A 19,565-nucleotide genomic window follows, 5' to 3' on the forward strand; every position below is an offset into this window, starting at 1 on the left:
TCCTACACCAGCCAGCTGCATTCCACCATCACCTTTCCTACCGTACACACCTGCCTGCCATCAACAACAATCAAGCTCTGTATTTAATCCCTGGTTCCACTCACCATCGTCGCTTGGTTGTTGCTTTTGCCTACCCGGGGTCAGATGACTCAAGCTCCTGACTATCACATACTTACCTGTGTCTGACCACTGTTGCTTATCCTTGTCTCTCTGTTTTCCCAACAGTCTTTACTTCCGCCATCCTCCTGTCTCCAGTCAGCTGGCCGTCGTCCTACTCCCAGTCCCCGTGGCCCGCGCAATCCTTCCCCAGTTCTCCCTCGGCTCCTGGCGTCCGCCACCCCATTTCCCCAACTCCTCACTCATTTCCCTTTTTTTCCTGAGATTGAGCCAAGCGCTTGGGTCCATTCTGCTTTGTGGCATAACAGAGTGGGCTATTCTTCCACATAAAGAGAAGGGAATGTGTAGTCACTCAAGTAAAAGGTCTTATATTCTGCTCATTTTTAGGATCAAACTTGATTAGATTTTTCTACTCATATGTTTACATGCTTTGATGTTCAAAAACCCTTTATTTCCTCATACTGTCTGTCTGTATTCACCCTCTGTCTAAAACGCTCAGTTCAACACATGCTTGGTCAGGTGTCTTTGGCGGGACTCACGTCTAGCATTTTTGCTTGGCTTGGACTCTTGGCGTCACTATTTGACGCTCTGGGTCAATGACATATGTTTAACTAACAAGAACGGGAGAGTTAAGGGCGTTATGCAGAAGACGCAGCTAAGCTGGCGTGCGCAAATGTGACATCATGAGAGCGCCATAACTGTTTATATTCCTGTGTGGGTGCCGCAACACTAGTTGCAGTCTCAACAGATGTGGCGCTAATGAGAAAAAGGCTACCAACATTGCTATTTCTACAGACTAGAAGAAGAAGATAAAGGTAAACAACGGCAGCACTGACGTCAATGCTTCAATTTGATTGGTGAATCAAGCCTTTCATTAAAAGAACTCATCTTAACTCAGTGAGCTTACAAGAGAGACCTGCAGTCACTCTGAGAGTCCTGGCATCCAGTTACCCTCGAGCTCCTTCAAACTTCCTGTTTCTGCTTTGTCGTGCGGCGCTGGCAAAAAATGGAGTGGTGTACGCCCTCTTGACGCGCACTCAAAATCTTGGCGAACCAGCGAGATCTGCATCATTTTGACGTCACATTGGCACACGCATGCTTGGATGCATCAACTGTAAACCGGCTCTTACGGTTAGGAAAAGAAATGTACAAAATGTATGTTTCAATGACACACAAGACAAGAATGGAACACCAACCCCGGGCTCCTGGGTGACAATCCTGTGTAGTTTGACCCATCCACTCCCCAAACCTGCCTCCTTATGTAGATGTTTGGTCTTTCATACTTCTCTCTACTGCTTTAGTTTTTTATATTGGTCAACAGTCATATCAACGGCCCTGTAGATACCTGTATCATATCGTGATTTGTGAGGTCTTCAGTGTTGGGCAAGTTACTTTTAATAAGTAATTAGTTACAGTTACTAGTTGCTTCTTTCAAAAAGTAAATTAGTTACTCAGTTACAAATTATAGAAGCAACTAATTACTTCAGAAAGTAACTAATGCTTTACTTTAAGTAAAGTTTTAAATGCTCAAATGTGACCCCACCTCCCTCCCTCTTTAATGGAACATAAAATACATGTGCATGTTCAATTATTTATGATAAGTCTGACACTTATAACACGTAATACATTGTTAACAGAAACAATGTACATACGTCTAAACTATTTTAATATTGCTGTGGGAGAAAGTGAGACTAGCCTCCAATCAGATGCCATGTACGTAGATATTATGTCTAGTGGATCCATACAAATAACAACGTAGATATTTTGGAACTTTTGATATTTATTGCCCCTCAACAGGCCAAAACTGGGCAAAATTAAATAATGCTTGGTAAGCACTATAGAAAATAAATAACAAATACATACACTCTTTGTAGTGCAAATAATATAAGTGGCCTGATGTTTACACTTTTGCGCTGGTGTGTGCGTCAAGCCGGCACGTGCGTTTGTGTGTGTTTGTGTGAGATAGAGCGAGGGAGAAGTGAGAGAGTGACAGCAATTAGCTTCGGAGCGAGTAGCCACTCTAGACTCATAGTGTTTATGTTTTCTGACCACGGTGGGAAATCTTTAGCAAGAAAAGTCCCCCCCCCCCGATTTCATAATGCCATACCTGTCTCTCGTTGACTGACTCGCTTGTGTTGTTCATTGTGTCTTAGACTATGCGTGCTTATGAACACCCGCCCAACTCTACCTCTGATTGGCTTACCAGGAAATTTGACTCAACCTCAGCCAATCGTCAGCATTTATACACCTGTCTCGTGCACGGCCACCAACCAAGGAAGAAAAAAAGTCTCTCGGTTCAGAGATGTAGTTGGTCAAATGAAAAAAAAAAACCTTCAATTATAGTAACGAGCTGCATTTTTCGTCAGTAAGATGGGAAGATCAATCAATTAGATAACTCGTTACTGAAAAAGTAACGCCGTTACTTATAACGCTGTTATTCCCATCACTGGACATCTATTAGCTTAAGACCAGCTCTGATTTGTCACTTGTCGCTCTGACATCTCGACACTGTCTCTAGCCGACCACTGGCTCATGAGCCTGCCCTGCAGTGAGTGTTTGCTGTCAACATCTCAACACTGTCCATCAGCCTCCAACCTTCAGGCCTGCAATCTGCCCACTACTGTGTCAGTGGCACCTTGCTGACAATCCCATGAGTCACCCCGAGTCCCCCGTTTTCACCGCATCCAGGCATCAGCAGGCTGACACCAGTGTCCTGCAGTCACCATGATGTCAAACTAACACTGTGGAACTCCTTCAGCACGCACTACAGGATGAGAAGGACATTCTATAAGTCATCTATAAATATAGTCGGTTTTGCTACTCGAACTTCTGTCACAAACTGATAAACACAATTGGGATTCGACCTGTTGGTTCATTGGGTTGTGACCTTTGTACTTCCCTTTGTTACTGCTCAGCCTACTTTCAGCTTGGATCGATCAAATTAATCTTCTATTATCTTAACTTTGGGCTTGTCACATGATATTCCTACAGTATTTCAGGCCTGTGCTTGTAGATGTCCGATATATAAGGGTTATTCTTTTCATGGCTGAATTAGAATGATTAATGTCTGAAGGATGCTTGATAAGCCAGAGTACGCTGGCTGGTATTTGACTGTTCTGCCAGATCATTTGTTATCATGTAGAAGTGAAATGCAGGAAGGGAAGGTGTATGTTATGAGATTTATTGGAGGGTTTTTGAACCTCTGAGAGGGCAATTTGTTAAGCACTTGAATATAAGAATAGCTGATGAATAAATTGCGAGTGGCCAGTTTGCACATGCTGTCTGTTGGATAGGGTTGTTAAAGATAAAATGTAAATTTGAGTAATGCACATGTTGATATTAGACTGTATTTAGACATGTGGGAGGAACCTCAAAACATGCTGTTGAGCAAATGTTAGAGGCAAGACCTTTAGCAACCTTTTGTGTTATTACTAATGTCATAGAGACCGGCCACTTTATTAGGTACCCCATGCTAGTAAGGGGTTGGACCCCCTTTTGCCTTCAGAACTGCCTAATTCTTCGTGGCATAGATTCAAAAAGGTGCTGAAGCTTTCCTCAGGGAGTTTGGTCCATATTGACATGATGGCATCACACAGTTGCCGCAGATTTGTCGGCTGCACATCCATGATGCGAATCTCCCGTTCCACCACATCCCAAAGATGCTCTATTGGATTGAGATCTGGTGACTGTGGAGGCCATTTGAGTACAGCGACTCATTGTCATGTTCAAGAAACCAGTCTGTGATGATTCCGCTTTATGACATGGCGCATTATCCTGCTGAAAGTAGCCATCAGAAGTTGGGTACATTATGGTCAAAAAGGGATGGACATGGTCAGCAACAATACTCAGGTAGGCTGTGGCGTTGCAACGATGCCAATTGGTACCAAGGGGCCCAAAGAGTGCCAAGAAAATTTCCCACCACCATGACACCACCACCACCAGCCTGAACCGTTGATACAAGGCAGGATGGATCCATGCTTTCATGTTGTAGACGCCAAAATTCTGACCCTACCATCCGACTGTCGCAGCAGAAATCGAGACTCATCAGACCAGGCAACGTTTTTCCAATCTTCTATTGTCCAATTTCGATGAGCTTGTGCAAATTGTAGTTCATTCCTGTTCTAGCTGAAAGGAGTGGCACCCGATGTGGTCTTCTGCTGGCTGTAGCCCATCTGCCTCAAAGTTCGACGTACTGTGCGTTCAGAGATGCTCTTCTGCCCCCTTGGTTGTAACGGGTGGTTATTTGAGTCACTGTTGCCCTTCTATCAGCTCGACCCAGTCTGGCCATTCTCCTCTGACCTCTGGCATCAACAAGGCATTTCCGCCCACAGAACTGCCGCTCACTGGATGTTTTTTTCTTTTTTCGGACCATTCTCTGTAAACCCTAGAGATGTTGTGCGTGAAAATCCCAGTAGATTAGCAGTTTCTGAAATACTCAGACCACCCTTCTGGCACCAACAATCATGCCACGTTCAAAGTCACTCAAATCACCTTTCTTCCCCATACTGATGCTCGGTTTGAACTGCAGGAGATTCTCTGACCATGTCTACATGCCTAAATGCACTGAGTTGCCGCCATGTGATTGGCTGCTTAGAAATTAATGGTTAACGAGCAGTTGGACAGGTGTACCTAATAAAGTGGCCGGTGAGAATACAAAATTAAAAACAAATCCAGTTTTGTCTGCCATAGTGTCGACATGGCACCATCCTCTGGAGGACGGACAGATCAAGATGACTGACAATTGTTGGGATGGGAACTTGACCAACTAAGGCTACATTTACGTTGTTATGTTATGAATTTCCAGCGGAGTTTCTGAGCCAAAAGCAATCTCGGAGCACCAAGTGTTTTTTGTCTCCAGTAGAACTAATCTCCATTGAAACGACACACCCAAACCTCATATCTCATCAACAGTTTCGTGTTCTGCACATAAAAGGAGGCAGCAGGTATACGCTGCCCGTTGCTGGTTGTTGTCATGGTAACGTTAGTAGCTTAGTCTCAGAGAACAAGACGTTGTGACTGATAAGACCCAATCAGGAGGAGAAACGTTTGCCTCAGTGTCGATGTTGCCAAAGGTTTCCGTTTGCTGCCGTTGAGACTGAAACACAACGCCGCGGGTTCCAAACCAAAACCTGTTTTCTAACGTCTCCGGTTTAGGGGCTCGGAAACGCCAGAGCAGGGGGAATGAAAGGAAGAAACAGCAGAACAGGGGGAATGAGAGGGGAAAAAAGTAGCAGAATATGTGCATTTTTAAACCACAACTCAGCAATGTAAAGGTAGCCTAAGGCCAGTCAAGGTAGATCAATCCATATTGTAACGTTACCATTCTATAAGTAGAGTATTACTATAATACACTCTGCTGTCTTTGCTGTGTCTTTAACAGAACAAGGCCTGTGCTTAAACAGTGTATCTGTGTGTGAGTTGTCAATCTGCCCTGTACCAATGTCACCAAAGACACCTCCTTTTACATTCAGACGCGGATAAAAGCACGCCATTACCCTGCAGTCGACTGACATCTCAACCCCCCTGCTGGCTCACTGTCTTGTCAGAACCAATACGGTTTTCCATCACTGTTTTCACATACTCAAGCACACAATACAGTTTGCATTTCAAAGACCACATATAAAAGCTGAAATCAAAGCTAAATTGTCCCTTGCTTATTTCAAAGATGAAAATATTATATATTAATAGATTTCAGAGCCGTCGCTGTTTTGCGCTCCCACTTTAATCGAGAGTTCTTTTCAAAAATGAGGCACTAACAGGATTGCTTGTGTGTGGTGTTTAATGTTTTACTGTTCTTCTCACTCACTGGCCCTGTTTTGTCAGTCTAGCCTTCTCAAACTTGCAAAAAAGCCAAACCATAATTACATCAACACAACATGTAGGCCTTCTGTTTTTTTGCCCGTATAGAGGGATTCCACTGGGATTTTTTCAGTGAATACTGTCAAGTCAAGTGAGATTGCTTATCATTTGACTGGATCCATGAGGACTATCATTCAACAGGGATCATGTTGATTTTATAATAGACTCTTTACTATATTCACTGTACCCTGGCTGCAGTGTATTGAAAACCAGCTTTTATTTGTAATTGCAATTTATTATTAATCTCGCTAAAGGTGACACGTGTTAGGTTTGCACACACTGAGGGAGTGGACTCCAAATGCAGAACTCACAAAAATGCTCTGGGTTGTTTGCATTTCTTTAAACAGATCACCATCGTCTTGGGCGGGCGTCAGGCTCTGGTCGCAACAACAGCGCAAAAGAGTCTTAGACAGCTCACGGGTAAAAATATCAGACATGCCTTTTGTTTGGACGGCCACTGATTTTTTGGGGCTTAAAAACGCAAAAACGTTAAACCATCCTCTAGAGTGGAAATCTTAAAAATGCTCCACCGTCGTGTTTCCGTCTAAAGGGTAAAAATGCAAAAGTCTGAAGAAAGCTGTGTGTAGAGAGATGAGAAAAACGTTCAGGTAATTGTTACGGAACGGAGTAGGCTACAGAAGGCTCCTGTTATCCAAAAGATTTTCAATGTAATGGCTCAATAATGAAATGATTTCGACAAGTGGATAAGGTTGTTATAGTTCGATGACCATTTGTTGGCTATAGATTTGAGCCAGAGTAGACTACAACGTTAAGGATGAGAGAGAGAGAGAGAGAGAGAGAGGCAGCGGACAGAGGAGGGTCTGCTTTAACCTCCTTTGCCTGCTGCAAAGGATATTGGTAGTGCTCCCGTGGGTGCTGTCTTGGTCATCTTCAGATAAACATGCAACTCCACTTCCTCGTCTGACCAGACAAAATTGTCAATTTTTGTTGTTTTCTTCGCAATGTTTTGGTTTGGTGCTACTAGGTAGAGAAGTAGAAGGAAGGTTGCACGCAAGCAGGCGGGCAGACTTGGTGGTGTTGTGTCGCAGTGCTTCACACTGCCACCTAGCCGCCTGGAGTGCATACTACATTGAATTTCACACACCTTTGCGGCAACATATGCACACAAAATTTCACCCCCAAAACGCTTGTCTAAACGCGAAATAAAAAGTGATATTGCAATACCACTTTTTCCATTTTCTCTTCAGAATGTTTCTGTTTTAGCCTTAGGAAGGAATTTATTTTGGTGGAACATTTGCCGTAAAAGAAAAAGCCACATATAATGTAAAATGAAAGAGCTATATAAATTAGCTGGATACATGGTTAAAACGAAATTTGCTCTTACTAGAGTATCACCCTGTGTAACTTTATTTTGTCAACCGCAATCCAACAGGTCGGTCCAAAAACGTCCCAGTTAGAGAGTAAATGCAAAAATGTTAAACATATTCTTCATAAATCTTTAGAATTATTTCCCAAAAGAAAAAATATAGCCTGCTTTATTGCACAATCCAAAGTTTCTTCCAAAAACTTCTTCCGACATGCCATTGTCGGTGTGTAGCTTGAACTTTGTTTTTAAGACATACAAACATACATTTGTGCAGAGATGTCAGAGTGATGGTAGGGCGGTGCCTAGGAGGTGAGCTGGTGAACCAGCCCACTCTGTACTGACTGGTCCAGGCTGGATTAGGATCGGCCCACGCCAAGTCCCTACGGACTGAGTTACTGCAACTCCCAAAAGCAGACACATTTCCTGTTGAAACCCAGGTATCGATCCAGGGAGCAGGGATCTTTAGTCTAACACTCTCAGCTTGTAGACTTCCCTCACTGAAAGTGCTGGTGAGAGCAGTGAGACTGAGCCAAAACAGTTCATTTGTGGGTCGTGTAACCAAAACAAAGAGCTAAAAGAGGCTAAAAAATATGCTACGTAGAGATGAAAACAGCAGAATTGGGTGATAATTCTCTCTGGATTTGTCCCTTCAAGTGACCCTATTCATACTGTATGATAATGAACCCATTCTTCATTATTGCAGCAAAATGTATGCTATGCAGGATTTTCCTCAAAAACCACGTATAAACTAATACAAAAGTAATCCATCTCAATTACCACTAATGACCCACTAGAAGTGTGTGGTAGTGTCTGCATTTGCAAAGATCCTGCCTGTATCTTCTCTTTTCTTCCTTTTTTGCTGTTTCCAGGGCACTTATGGGTGTCATTCTTTGGGCAGTGGGTGTGTAGGGTCCAGCCAATAACAGCGTGCAGGGTATGGTGGGACTTTATAAAAAGGTAGGGACCATTGCATTGCTGTCTCCGTCTCGCTCTAATCTGCCCTCTGCCTGTATTTTTTCTTTTATTGTGATGTTAATGTGTGAGACGTTTATGGGCGTCTGCCTTTGGGCAGTGGGTGTGCAGAACCCAGCCAATAACAGCACTATGAATCGTTGTCTGTGTCTCTCTCTGCTCTTCTGTCTTCCTGTATAGAGCTGCAGGTCGGTCTGACCTGAGGGTGGGGGCGATCCACACACACATACACATACACACACACACACATAGAAAAGAGAGGCCACAGCTGTCAGGATGAAGTGTGATCTTCAACTGCATTCACACAAAATTCGGCAATGTGGCAACTTATCCAAAATATTGTTTTATTTACCTAATTCACTGCTTTGTTCTCGTTACTCTCTGGCTTGCTTGACCACTGCTGCTCTCTCTGTGTGTGTCTCTCTCTCCTTGTTGAGCTAGGACTAGTCCTGCATTGACAGACCCTCCTCACCAGTGCTGCAAAGGGGGGTCTGGCTAGTCCACACAGCATTCTGGGATGGGAGAAAAACGTGCTCTGTTTTTTTTTTTGCACTTCTTCAAAGGTGCAATTTGTTATACTGACAGCTAGTGTTGAAGTACAACTTCAAAATACGGAAGAAAGTTTTCTCCCCAGCCCCTACCTCCCCAGACTCGAAGTTCACGGAGGTTGCCAGGCTGAGACTGCAGCATCCACAACAATGTTGCTAGATGCTTGTCTCACAAAGCCAGACAGCACAGGATAGTAGCTAACGTTAGATGCTGGCTATGTTGACAGTCATACAAGCCCGTGCTCACGCGGAGCTCTTCACACAGTGAAAGGTACACTTTTTGGGCTTAGAATTACGATAGGAACTGCTAAAAACACAACAACCTGGGGGGTGGCAGTAGCTCAGTCCGTAGGGAGTTGGGTTGGGAACCGGGGGGTCACTGGTTCAAGTCCCCGTATGGACCAGAAAGTACGGAGTGTGGATTGGTGGCAGGAGAGATGCCACTTTACCTCCTGGGCACTGCCAGGTGCTCTTGAGCAAGGCACCGTACCCCCACAACCGCTCCGCTGATTCGGCTGGCAGCCCACTCACTCTGACATCTCTCCATTAGTGCGTGTACAGATCTTGTGTGTGTGTGTGTTAGTTCAGGACTGTGTGTGATAACTAACAGAATGTAAATTGTAATTTCCCCATTGGGGATCAATAAACAGATAAAAATTAAATTAGTAAGTAAGTCCTCTCCATCCAATGGACAGACACACTTTATTGGGTTAGAAGTATGGCAACTATCACTAAACACACTGCTAATTGTCCCAATTTACAGCCCACCCTTCTTGGCTTAAGCGAACTCACCGTTGTTGGCTACTGGCTACTGGTCCTCTGGAAACGTTGGCAGGGTTAGCATGATGGCGTTAGCCAGGACTAGTCGGATTCACTTTACTGGCTGGCTGTGTACTCTAGCTGTATAATTCAATGTGAATACACAATGTCAAAATGACATAACATGCCTGTCTTTTGTAGCTGTGAGAAATTAACCTGAAGCTAATGCTTTACTGTTCAGGAGGAAATTTGCCAACTCTGTTATTTTGGGTTCTAAGCTATCTCCATCTTTCAAATACATCTCCAATATTTACCCAGAGTTTGTTACAATATTTACCCAGAGTTTGTTACAAAATATGCCGTTTTCTAAAGGTCGGGTAGACTTCATATCCGTTGATCCTGTTTGCGCTGGCTTTATGTTTTTCCAGATAGATCTTGCAACCTGGCCTGGCTGTTGGCAGTTGATAACACACAGGCCACAACACAGGCAGACATTACATCACAGAACAGAAATCTCAAAAGGAGAAATTACTAGCATTAGCATTGTTGTCAGAAAAGAAAGTATTTCCACTTAGCATGTTTCCTTAATATCTGATGACACATTGGGGTCATTTTTGGATTTATAACAGTAAATATATTACATAATGGACCTTTAGACCAATCACAAACATCTAGGACGGGGCTAAATGCCGGTCGGAGACACGCTACCACTGCAAAATAGCCTTGGGAAGGAACTTATTTTGGGGGAATGTGTGTACGTTGAAAGGTTGTTTTAGTCATTAACTATGGTCCTTATAAATCAACCAAACATTACAACACAAAGAAAGAGGAAGGTAACGGACATCTGGTTGAATAGAACGTCCCTCTTTTCTGGCGGAATTTCCGGCAGCACCTGAACAATCCCGAAAGTGGAACGTCAGGGATATAGTCTAAGCTAATACTTAAGTGGTTTATTTACAAGTTTACCTTTAAACCTTTTTTAAAGACATTAGACAACTGCAGTCATTAGACTTTGCAAATGTATAAAAGCGGTCAGGGAGTTCTTGAAAAAGTTGACAACCTACTTTGACTCTGAGTTCAACTGTAACGCATGAGATGGGAAAGAAAAAGCCTGTATCCAATGTAATGTATCTCAACTCGACTTTGTTAGAGAAAGTAAATTATTCATCAATAGCAGAGGTTTTTTCAATGGGGCTAATTCTGTTAGTTATACAGCTGTGATAGGCTTAGTGGCTCACAAATATCTACACCCATTATATAAGAATCAAAATGACTGTATCATTAGATACTACATAAATTAAAAACTCCATTCATAAATGTTTAAGCAGATAACACGCGTAGACAGCAGTGGCACAGAAAACAGACAGTCCAATCTAAATCTACTCAGATGTACCTTCAGGAGTGAAATCAAAGCTGCTACGGAGTTAGCCAAAGTGTTACTGCCTTTAGTTCCTTTAACAGTGTACCTCACTGAGGCTTTGAGACACACTGTTTGCTTTCCATTTACATCACTTTCCTCAGTTGTAATTAACACAATGATTCAATGTCTTCTACTTCCCAGTAGACGACCCAAATGAGACTGTGCAAAGCCGTAAACACTGCTGAGGCATGCGTGAGATGATGCACATCATAAATCAGCTCTGTACCTCTGTAATGCACTCCTTTAAGTCCAAAGTAATGAATGTCAATTGAAGGACTCAGTGCAGTCTGAAGAAAAATAAAAAAAAATTAGAGTTCAATTATTGTGGAGCTAAAGCAATTGGGAAAGGTTTCCCAGCTTCGCCCTGCCTGGAGCGTACGTGGAGGTTGCTGTTCTCTCTATTTTCCCATCTGCATATGTCACCTGTAACATTAATTTGAATAATAACTCAATGCTCTTTTTTCACTGTTACCCTCCCCTCCATTGCCCTTGTAGCCTCTGCGTGGTGTAAAAGGTCTACTTATTTGCTTCCCCATTGTTCCGAACCCGTCTGTGGGCGTTCTAAAACCATTCGGTCTGGACACATACTGAATGTCTGAATGAATGATTTTCTACAAACGTCCCAGCACATGAGAACAGCTTGACTCTTTGGACCTCTTTGATAAAAAAACAAAACATAATTTGATGGTGTGAAATAGGATAACATGTTTTTTTTCTTTAAATTGCATGTTATTTGAAGTGATGAGAGAAGGTAAGTAGAGTGTACTCTCCTCCTTCTCTTCAGCTTTGGTTAAGTGATTCAGTTTGCATCTGCTGTGTGCTTACCTGCCTGCTTGCTTGTCGACTCTGCACTTTGCTTGAGTTTGGCCGAAACGCCCATCTGAAAATCTACAAATGCAAATTCAGATAACAGCTTTGTTGCAGTGCAATAATTCTGCTCTGACAGAACAACAGGAACATTTCAACCATTTCTCTTCCTCCAGCTCCGTCCCTGCTACTCATTAGGCCATATAAATAAGGCTCCCGCTGAAAAGTTTTGGAGAAAACCGCATCATGTTCGAATGTAGAATACAGACATCAACTTCCCCAGAATCCCCAACACCATATCTTTTTATCCCTTTTGTTTGAGATTTCTTGTGAAGCTGGCACACTTCAAAGTTGTCAGATTGACAGCGCTGCAGACTGAAAGATCCTATTCATCTGCCTGGTGGAATTATGCAGACATCTCTCTTGAGCACCACTTCACAACCTCCCTCTCTTTACTTTAAAAATCTGGCCTCTGCATGACACCCTGCAACATGCTGAAAAAAATGTGTCGGTTGAGGGAAAGTAGAAGGAAGAAAAAGTCTTGAAGACATAAAAAAATAACATAGCTTAACACAATATTGCACATCAGTTAAACATCCTACAAGTTGTTAAATGGAATAACACCAGTGAGCATTGTGAGTGTGGGATGTTGGATAAGAAGCGCTGAGGGAGAGTGTATGATGATAACATAAACTACAAGACTGCGAGAAAATGACAAATAAATCCCAGCACATAAGCATGGTTAATATATGTTCGGCCTCATTTTGTCCCTCACAGTTTGTGTTGCACATTCTTGGGTGATCGCTGGTACTCCCAGGTGCCGTCTCTGCGTTCAGACAAGGCTCGAGACCATCAGAGTTGCCCCTCAGCGGTCGAGCATGTGCAGAGCGGCGACTCACCCCTGACCTCCCTCACTCCACCATGCTTCCTGCTCCAGAAACTACTGCACTGCTTCTGTTATGTCATCCATCATGGCTGTCGCAATCCTATCATATGACAAACAAAGCCTGGCTGCCATGGTTGCTTATCTAACACAAAAGCACAGTGTTGTGTCATGAGGCAGAGTTTAATGTCTCAACAGTAGAGTTTGGGTAATAGGGTAACAACAGCAGGCTTAATATAAAATATTAAATGGCCGATCATTTAATATTGTATATTAATTCTGCTGTTGTTGCCCTATCACCCATCCATCTTCGTCCGCGTATCCGGGGTCGGGTTGCGAGGGCAGCAGCTCCAGCAGCGAACCCCAATCTTCCCTTTCCCGAGCCGCATTAACCAGCTCCGACTGGGGGATCCCGAGGCGTTCCCAGGCCAGGTTGGAGATGTAATCCTTCCACCTAGTCCTGGGTCTTACCCGAGGGGGCATCCTTACCAGATACCCTATCTCTGAGGGAGACGCCAGCCACCCTCCTGAGGAAACCCAGGGCAGGGTAATTTTACCTTTTCCTCAGTGACTTATAGGGGTCTGGACCCTCACCTGTAACCACTTTGCCATGGGAGACCTTACCAGGAGCACCAAGCTCCAGACAACACAGCCCTCAGGTTCATAGGGACACACAAACCTCTCCACCACGATAAGGTGATGGTTCTCGGAGAAGATTAAATGATCATTAAATGTGTTTTTTTTTCAACATTCTCTCATGGGTATTAACTCTTAACTCCACATATCAAAAACCACAAATATCTTATCTTGTTCTAAAAAAAGGTGACAGCCCTTTTTCTTTGCAAATACAAATGTTTGGTTTTTCATCACACATGACATTGCAATTAACCTTATTTAGTATAAATGGTAATTTAATGAAAATTACAAAAATTGTGGAGTTTCTTATATGCTGCTCAACCAGTTACAGAAAATGCATATGAAAAACTCAAAAGCAGCTTGCTTTACAAGAAACATGTCTAATTTATGCAGCGTAATCTGCAGATAACAAACCCTGAGAACATGAATCAAACCACTTTTAGTAAGTGAACAATTTTTTTGTGATTTGTGTGACCATTTAAAGCTGCTTAACTGATATTCTGGCCACTGAAAACACGACATCTAATGAGTATGAAAACAATAAATGTATGCATGTACATAGCAACTCCACCTTAAATTTAGACTTATATTTATATTTACTTTAGTTTTAGGTCTGTTTTGGTCTCCACCACCAACTTCCAAACCAAATATTTGGCTCTATAGTGGCTAGATTTTCCACTGTATAGTCAAATAAGTCTGCCATTTACTGCCTGATAGCTAGTAGAGTGTGTCTATCTAAGTGTTTTAAGCTGAAAACAGATCCCTGAATGTTGCTGGAAACAAGGTTAAAGTGTTTGAGGCTCGGAAAATGAACACTAAGAGCTTTGTGGAGCCAAACTGGAGAGTTGGGTAATAACTTTCTTGAATGAGCAACATATTTCACATTACATTTATTGTGGGCAGGATTTATGATTCAACACAACTTTTCATACAAGCACTGTCATTTATTTTAAGAAAAATAGCAATTATTCTATCCTAGTATTGATTCTAATCCACATGAGCCAATAATACAATTAATTATTCATAAATGTTAGCATATCAATGGTTCCAGAGTGGTTTTAGTTTAAGTTGCTAAAACTGGTAAAAACAATGAAGTGTACTATAGCCCAGTAAAGCTTTCCCCCAATATGGAAACATCTGATACCATAGAAATGACATCCCAGTTTGAATAAACGGTTACAGAGTTTATGACTGTGAATATGTGATTCATTTCAAGAGCAACTTACAACCTCTTATTACATTTCCTCTTCCAACCCGAGCCGGGATCAGTCCCACTGACTCAGCTTTGTCTGGCTTGCCTGGTAAACAGCAAGCATTTATCACAACGTGCTCCCAATTATTACCATGTGGATCTTGTTAGACATTTTATGTAAAACGCATCCCCCTAACAATTGTCTAATGATGAGCATACCGGTTTGATGACAATTGCATTCAGGCAAGTTGAAAAAAAGAAGTTTGTTGCAATGAGATCTAAGATTAAGACCATCCAGCGAAGATGCAATCAATATGTTGTGACGAAAGTAGCTTTGTAGTATAAGCTGCGATGGCTGCAGCAATTACCACAGCGTGATTACAAGACTAATTGGACATAACAATGTAATTGTGAGTTAAACCACCACAGCCACAGTGGTATGAGGAACATCCGCTGAGCACACATAGGATGAGTTTGCTTCTGAGCTGGCCCTTCCCTAAACAGCTTGTAATAATGTTGGAGGTATAGGCAGCGTTCACATCACATCCCTTCAGCAACCTGACACACCCACAACACCCCTTTGGCAAAACACACAACAGCTGTTCTGGAGACAGACGAACGATGAGGCGTAGGAACCCCTTGACCATTTCCCTCCGACGCCATCCATCATCGCTGACAGCTCTCGATCATTGCTCATTTTAATAAAACCGTGTGACAGGGTATTCCCCGGTGATCTGCTGTCTGTCTTGGTGACTTTGTATAAATATATATTATAAATCTATCTCAATGGCCAATGAGTCAGACCATATGAACAGGAGATACGGGTATGAGTATAGATTTGAAGGTCATATAGTGAAAACAGCCTATGAAGGTTCCTAGCAGACCTCTGAAAATGTATGTTTTGGGTCTTTGGAAGTCAAAATTTGAACAAGTGAGTCTACAAATACTGGAATCAACATATAACCCTTCAAATGTTCTTTAAGAAAATACAGCTACCTTTGGTAAAAAAAAAGCCTAAATTGCCAGTAAAGGCAGAGCATGTAACCGCTGTGTCCTCAAAGTTAGCTAGGACCTTATCAGCAACAAAAACAACAAATGTGGTACAAACCATTGTACTTTACCAAACCATAGAGGCTGCACGGTTCAAGTCACCCTATCTTTCAAGTTAAATTTTTTTGGGGGGGTTTTATTCCCTTTATTAGACAGGACAGATTTTACATGTGAAAGGGGAAGAGAGAGAGGGGGGAGTGACATGCGGCAGGGGGGCCACAGGCCGGATTCGAACCCGGGCCGGCCGCGTCGAGGAGCGAGCCTCTGTACATGGGCATCTGCACAGACCACTGCGCTATCTAGATGCCCAAGTCACCCTATCTTAGCAGCTTTAGAAATAGCAGTATGACCTGAGAGTGGTACTAGTGGAAGGTTATAGTTTAAACTAATGCTGTCAGTTTAACGCGTTATTAACGGCGTTGACGCAAACCCATTTTATTGGCGTCAATTTTTTTATTGATCGAGATTAACGTTCTTTTTGGCCAAGCAAACTTTGTAGTTTTTTTTCCACATGCTGTTGCAACGACTAGTAACGTTAGAAAAACTACAACAGCCACCGGATCTAGCTAGATGGGAAACAAAAGAACAGGCAGACCGTACACAGCGTTTGAGTTTGCGAGCCTTCCAAAGAGAAGTAACGTTACTTTTTGAGTGGACGGCGAACGCCAGACGCTGAAATGGACGCCAATAAGATTCTGAATTGAAAGTTTACTTTTTAAAAGTTGACAAATGGTTCCATTGACAAGACCAAAGTGATCTGTGTGTTTTGTCGTGAACTGAGTTGACTGGACATCAGCACGTCCAGTCTGAAATACCACCTGATGGCCAAGCACACAGCGGATGCTGATCCCCCGCCCCCTCATCAAAGTGTTATTTTCACCATTTTATTGATGGACAGTGTTACATTGTGTGAGAGATTATTTGCTCCCAGTGAGAATGTTAGTGTGAAATTGAACACAACAGTAGGCTTTATGCTAATGTTGTTTTCAATTTAAAAAAAACCTTTGCACAAAGCGATCCGATCCACTGTTCCATGTTGATAAGAGCATTAAAATTAGAAAACATTATGGGACGAAAAGAAATCAAGGTACAGTTAGAATAGATAATAATAAATAGAATAGGTAATAGTTAATTGAGATTAACTATGACATCAATGTGATTAATCATGATTAAATATTTGAATTGTTTGACAGCACTAGTTTAAAGCAAAATGATTGCTAATTGCTAACTTCATGGCAATCTGCATGTTGGATTATGACATATCATGTACTTTCACATGTTGGCCTTAGGAAGGCACCTAGGGAAAAGGGTTCATCCAAGAATGTGGTATAAATAAACGTCACTGCAATCTAATATTTATTTTGTCCAAGTGGAAATTTGACGTGAGCTTGTACTGGAATAATGGTCAGGGCGGTATAAATAATATTTAATAATATTTAATAATTCCTCCTCATTTACAGGTTACAATAAAATCTAGCCATTAGTTTTAAAAGTCATTTTCACATATGAACAGTGGATAATGTCCAAGGAATTAGTTTCCCTTTCACACATGTAGCACACAACAAGAGATTTGGCCTTGTCAGATGCATTCTCACTTACTGGAAATAACACCTTTGGTTTTGGCGAGTGATAGGACATGTAATGCGGTCTCTTGCCATTTCTTGAATTTGTCTGACGATTTCAGACAAATGTTCATTGCTTTCATGTTCGTTGCTGTCAATGCGATGAAAACGTCACCAACACGCCCACGTGCTTGCTATGAATTCTCACACTTTGGGCTCAATCCAACATTACAAGGACTTTGTACTCTGGAGCTGGCAGGGTAAAGGCCATGTGCTTGGGTGGCATGACATCCTGTGTGAACAGTGAAGTACTAAATTCAATAGCAATTTGCTGGCTGAATTTTATATAGTTTGCATGATTGATAGTTTGGCCTGAGGGTGACGCAAGAGCAAAGCTTGTAGGGCATCCAAAACCGAAAGGCTCATCCTTTGGGTAGCTAAAATTTGCTAATTTAATTTCATGGCATTATTTTTTTCTGATAATTTGTTTGTCTTAGTCCAAATTTCACCTAATGGAGGTTGAAGTGTAAACTTAAAGCGGGTGTGAAAAAACTGTATTCATTACCTGGGGACCGTGGATATTCAGTAAAAATTTGGCAAATTTTGAAATTGCTTGTTATGGATCAATGCAGAAATCAAGGGTACATTTTCAACTCATCATTTTGGGACTAAAAATATTGAATACAGTTTAATTTGGAATTTTTTTGTTTGCAAAATAGCTGGGAGGAGCCCTCGGGGAAGACCCAGGACTAGGTGGAGAGATTACATCTCTAACCTGGCCTGGGAACGCCTCGGGAACCCCCAGTTGGAGCTGGTTAATGTGGCTCGGGAAAGGGAAGTTTGGGGTCTTCTGCTGGAGCTGCTGCCCCCGCGACCCGACACCAGATAAGCGGACAAAGATGGATGGATGGATTGATGGAGGGATGTTTGCAAAATAGACCTTTAGGCTTGATAGTGGCATCAGAACAAAGCGTGTGGATTATTTATAACAGAAAATGTTCATCCAATGGGGAAAATGAATGTACTTAATATGTTTAACGGCTGCCAATTCTTATATTTTGTAAAGTAAATACATAGGCCTGATGTTGGCACTAGCATAAAGTTCAGGGATCCATGTTTTTTTAAAATTAATAATCACCCAAAGATGATTAAAATTTTCAGCAATTTTAATGAAAACTTGGCACAACGTTGGTGAAAAGGACATATTTTTGCTTGTTGCGCTCTGGTGTCGCACTAACTGCCTACAGCTCAACACCTCTAAGACAAAGGAGATGGTTGTTGACTTAGGGAGGTCCAGACCAAGACCCCGACCATTCTTGCTAGAGGGAGTTGAGGTGAAGGCAGTTAAATCATACAAATACCTCGGGCAGTGGCTGGACAACAAATTGGACTGGACAACACACAGCAGCCACCTGTACAGGAAGACACAGAGCAGGCTGTACTTCCTGAGGAGGCTGCGCTTCTTTAACATCTGCCACAAACTGCTGTGGATGTTTTACCAGTCTGTGGTCACCAATGTCCTCTTCTACACTGTGATGTGCTGGGGGGGGCAGCGTATCGAAGAAGGACACCCACAGGCTGGATAAACTGATCAGGCGGGCCGGCTCCGTGGTTGGCATGAAGCTGGACTCACTGGTGATGGTGGCAGAGAGGAGGACATTGGACAAACTGCTGGACATTCCTGACAGTGCCAGCCACCCCCCTGCACACCGTCATCAGCACCCAGAGGAGCCGGTTCAGTGCAAGGCTGCTCCTTCCAAAGTGTCGGACCAAAAGACTGAAGGACTCCTTTGTCCCTTATGCCATCAGACTCTACAACTCCTCACTCGGGGGGAGGAGGAAATAGGGCAGAGAGGACAATACATACATACACATACACACACACACACACACACACACACACACACACACACACACACCTGGACTTACATTAATACCTGGTCACTTTATCACTTTAACACTGGACTCAACACTGACACTTTTGATAATAATTTATGGTCTTTTTTGTCTTTATTTGACGAATATTCTTATTGTTATTATTATTATTATTATTATTATTATTATTATTACTGTTATTTTGTTGTCTTTATAGTGTCTTTTTATCTATTTTGTTTTTCTTGCTAAAACTGCTGCTGGAATTTTCAATTTCCTTGCGGGAGTCATCCCAAAGGATCAATAAAGAGAATTCTAAGTCTAATTAAGTCTGAGTCTACGTCTAATATTTGTTACAGAAATGGGCAGGAAGTCATGAAAATTGGCAGGAACAAACCTCTGAGCAGTGTGAATGTTTTTCTTCTTTTGCACATTTTATTTTAGAAATTACAGTGATCTGAATGACCTGAATGTCTCATCTTCTGCATCTTTCCTACAACGTCTCAAGCTGCTATTTCTGCAGAAATAAAGTGAAATACAGTTATGTAGTCTATCTTATGA

At 42.3% G+C, this 19,565-nt stretch overlaps 1 long non-coding RNA gene across 1 annotated transcript; it reads right to left on the minus strand.

The window, feature by feature from the left end:
- Positions 1-741: 741 nt before the first annotated feature.
- On the minus strand, positions 742-18,776 carry LOC116705984 (uncharacterized). The gene is made up of 3 exons (XR_004336109.1): positions 18,766-18,776; positions 1,149-1,153; positions 742-827 (listed from the first exon to the last, which is right to left on the minus strand). It is a non-coding gene; the product is annotated as an uncharacterized LOC116705984 (long non-coding RNA).
- Positions 18,777-19,565: the final 789 nt, after the last annotated feature.

This window comes from Etheostoma spectabile, chromosome 18, assembly GCF_008692095.1.
Source record: "Etheostoma spectabile isolate EspeVRDwgs_2016 chromosome 18, UIUC_Espe_1.0, whole genome shotgun sequence".
Taxonomy (NCBI): Eukaryota; Metazoa; Chordata; class Actinopteri; order Perciformes; family Percidae; genus Etheostoma; species Etheostoma spectabile.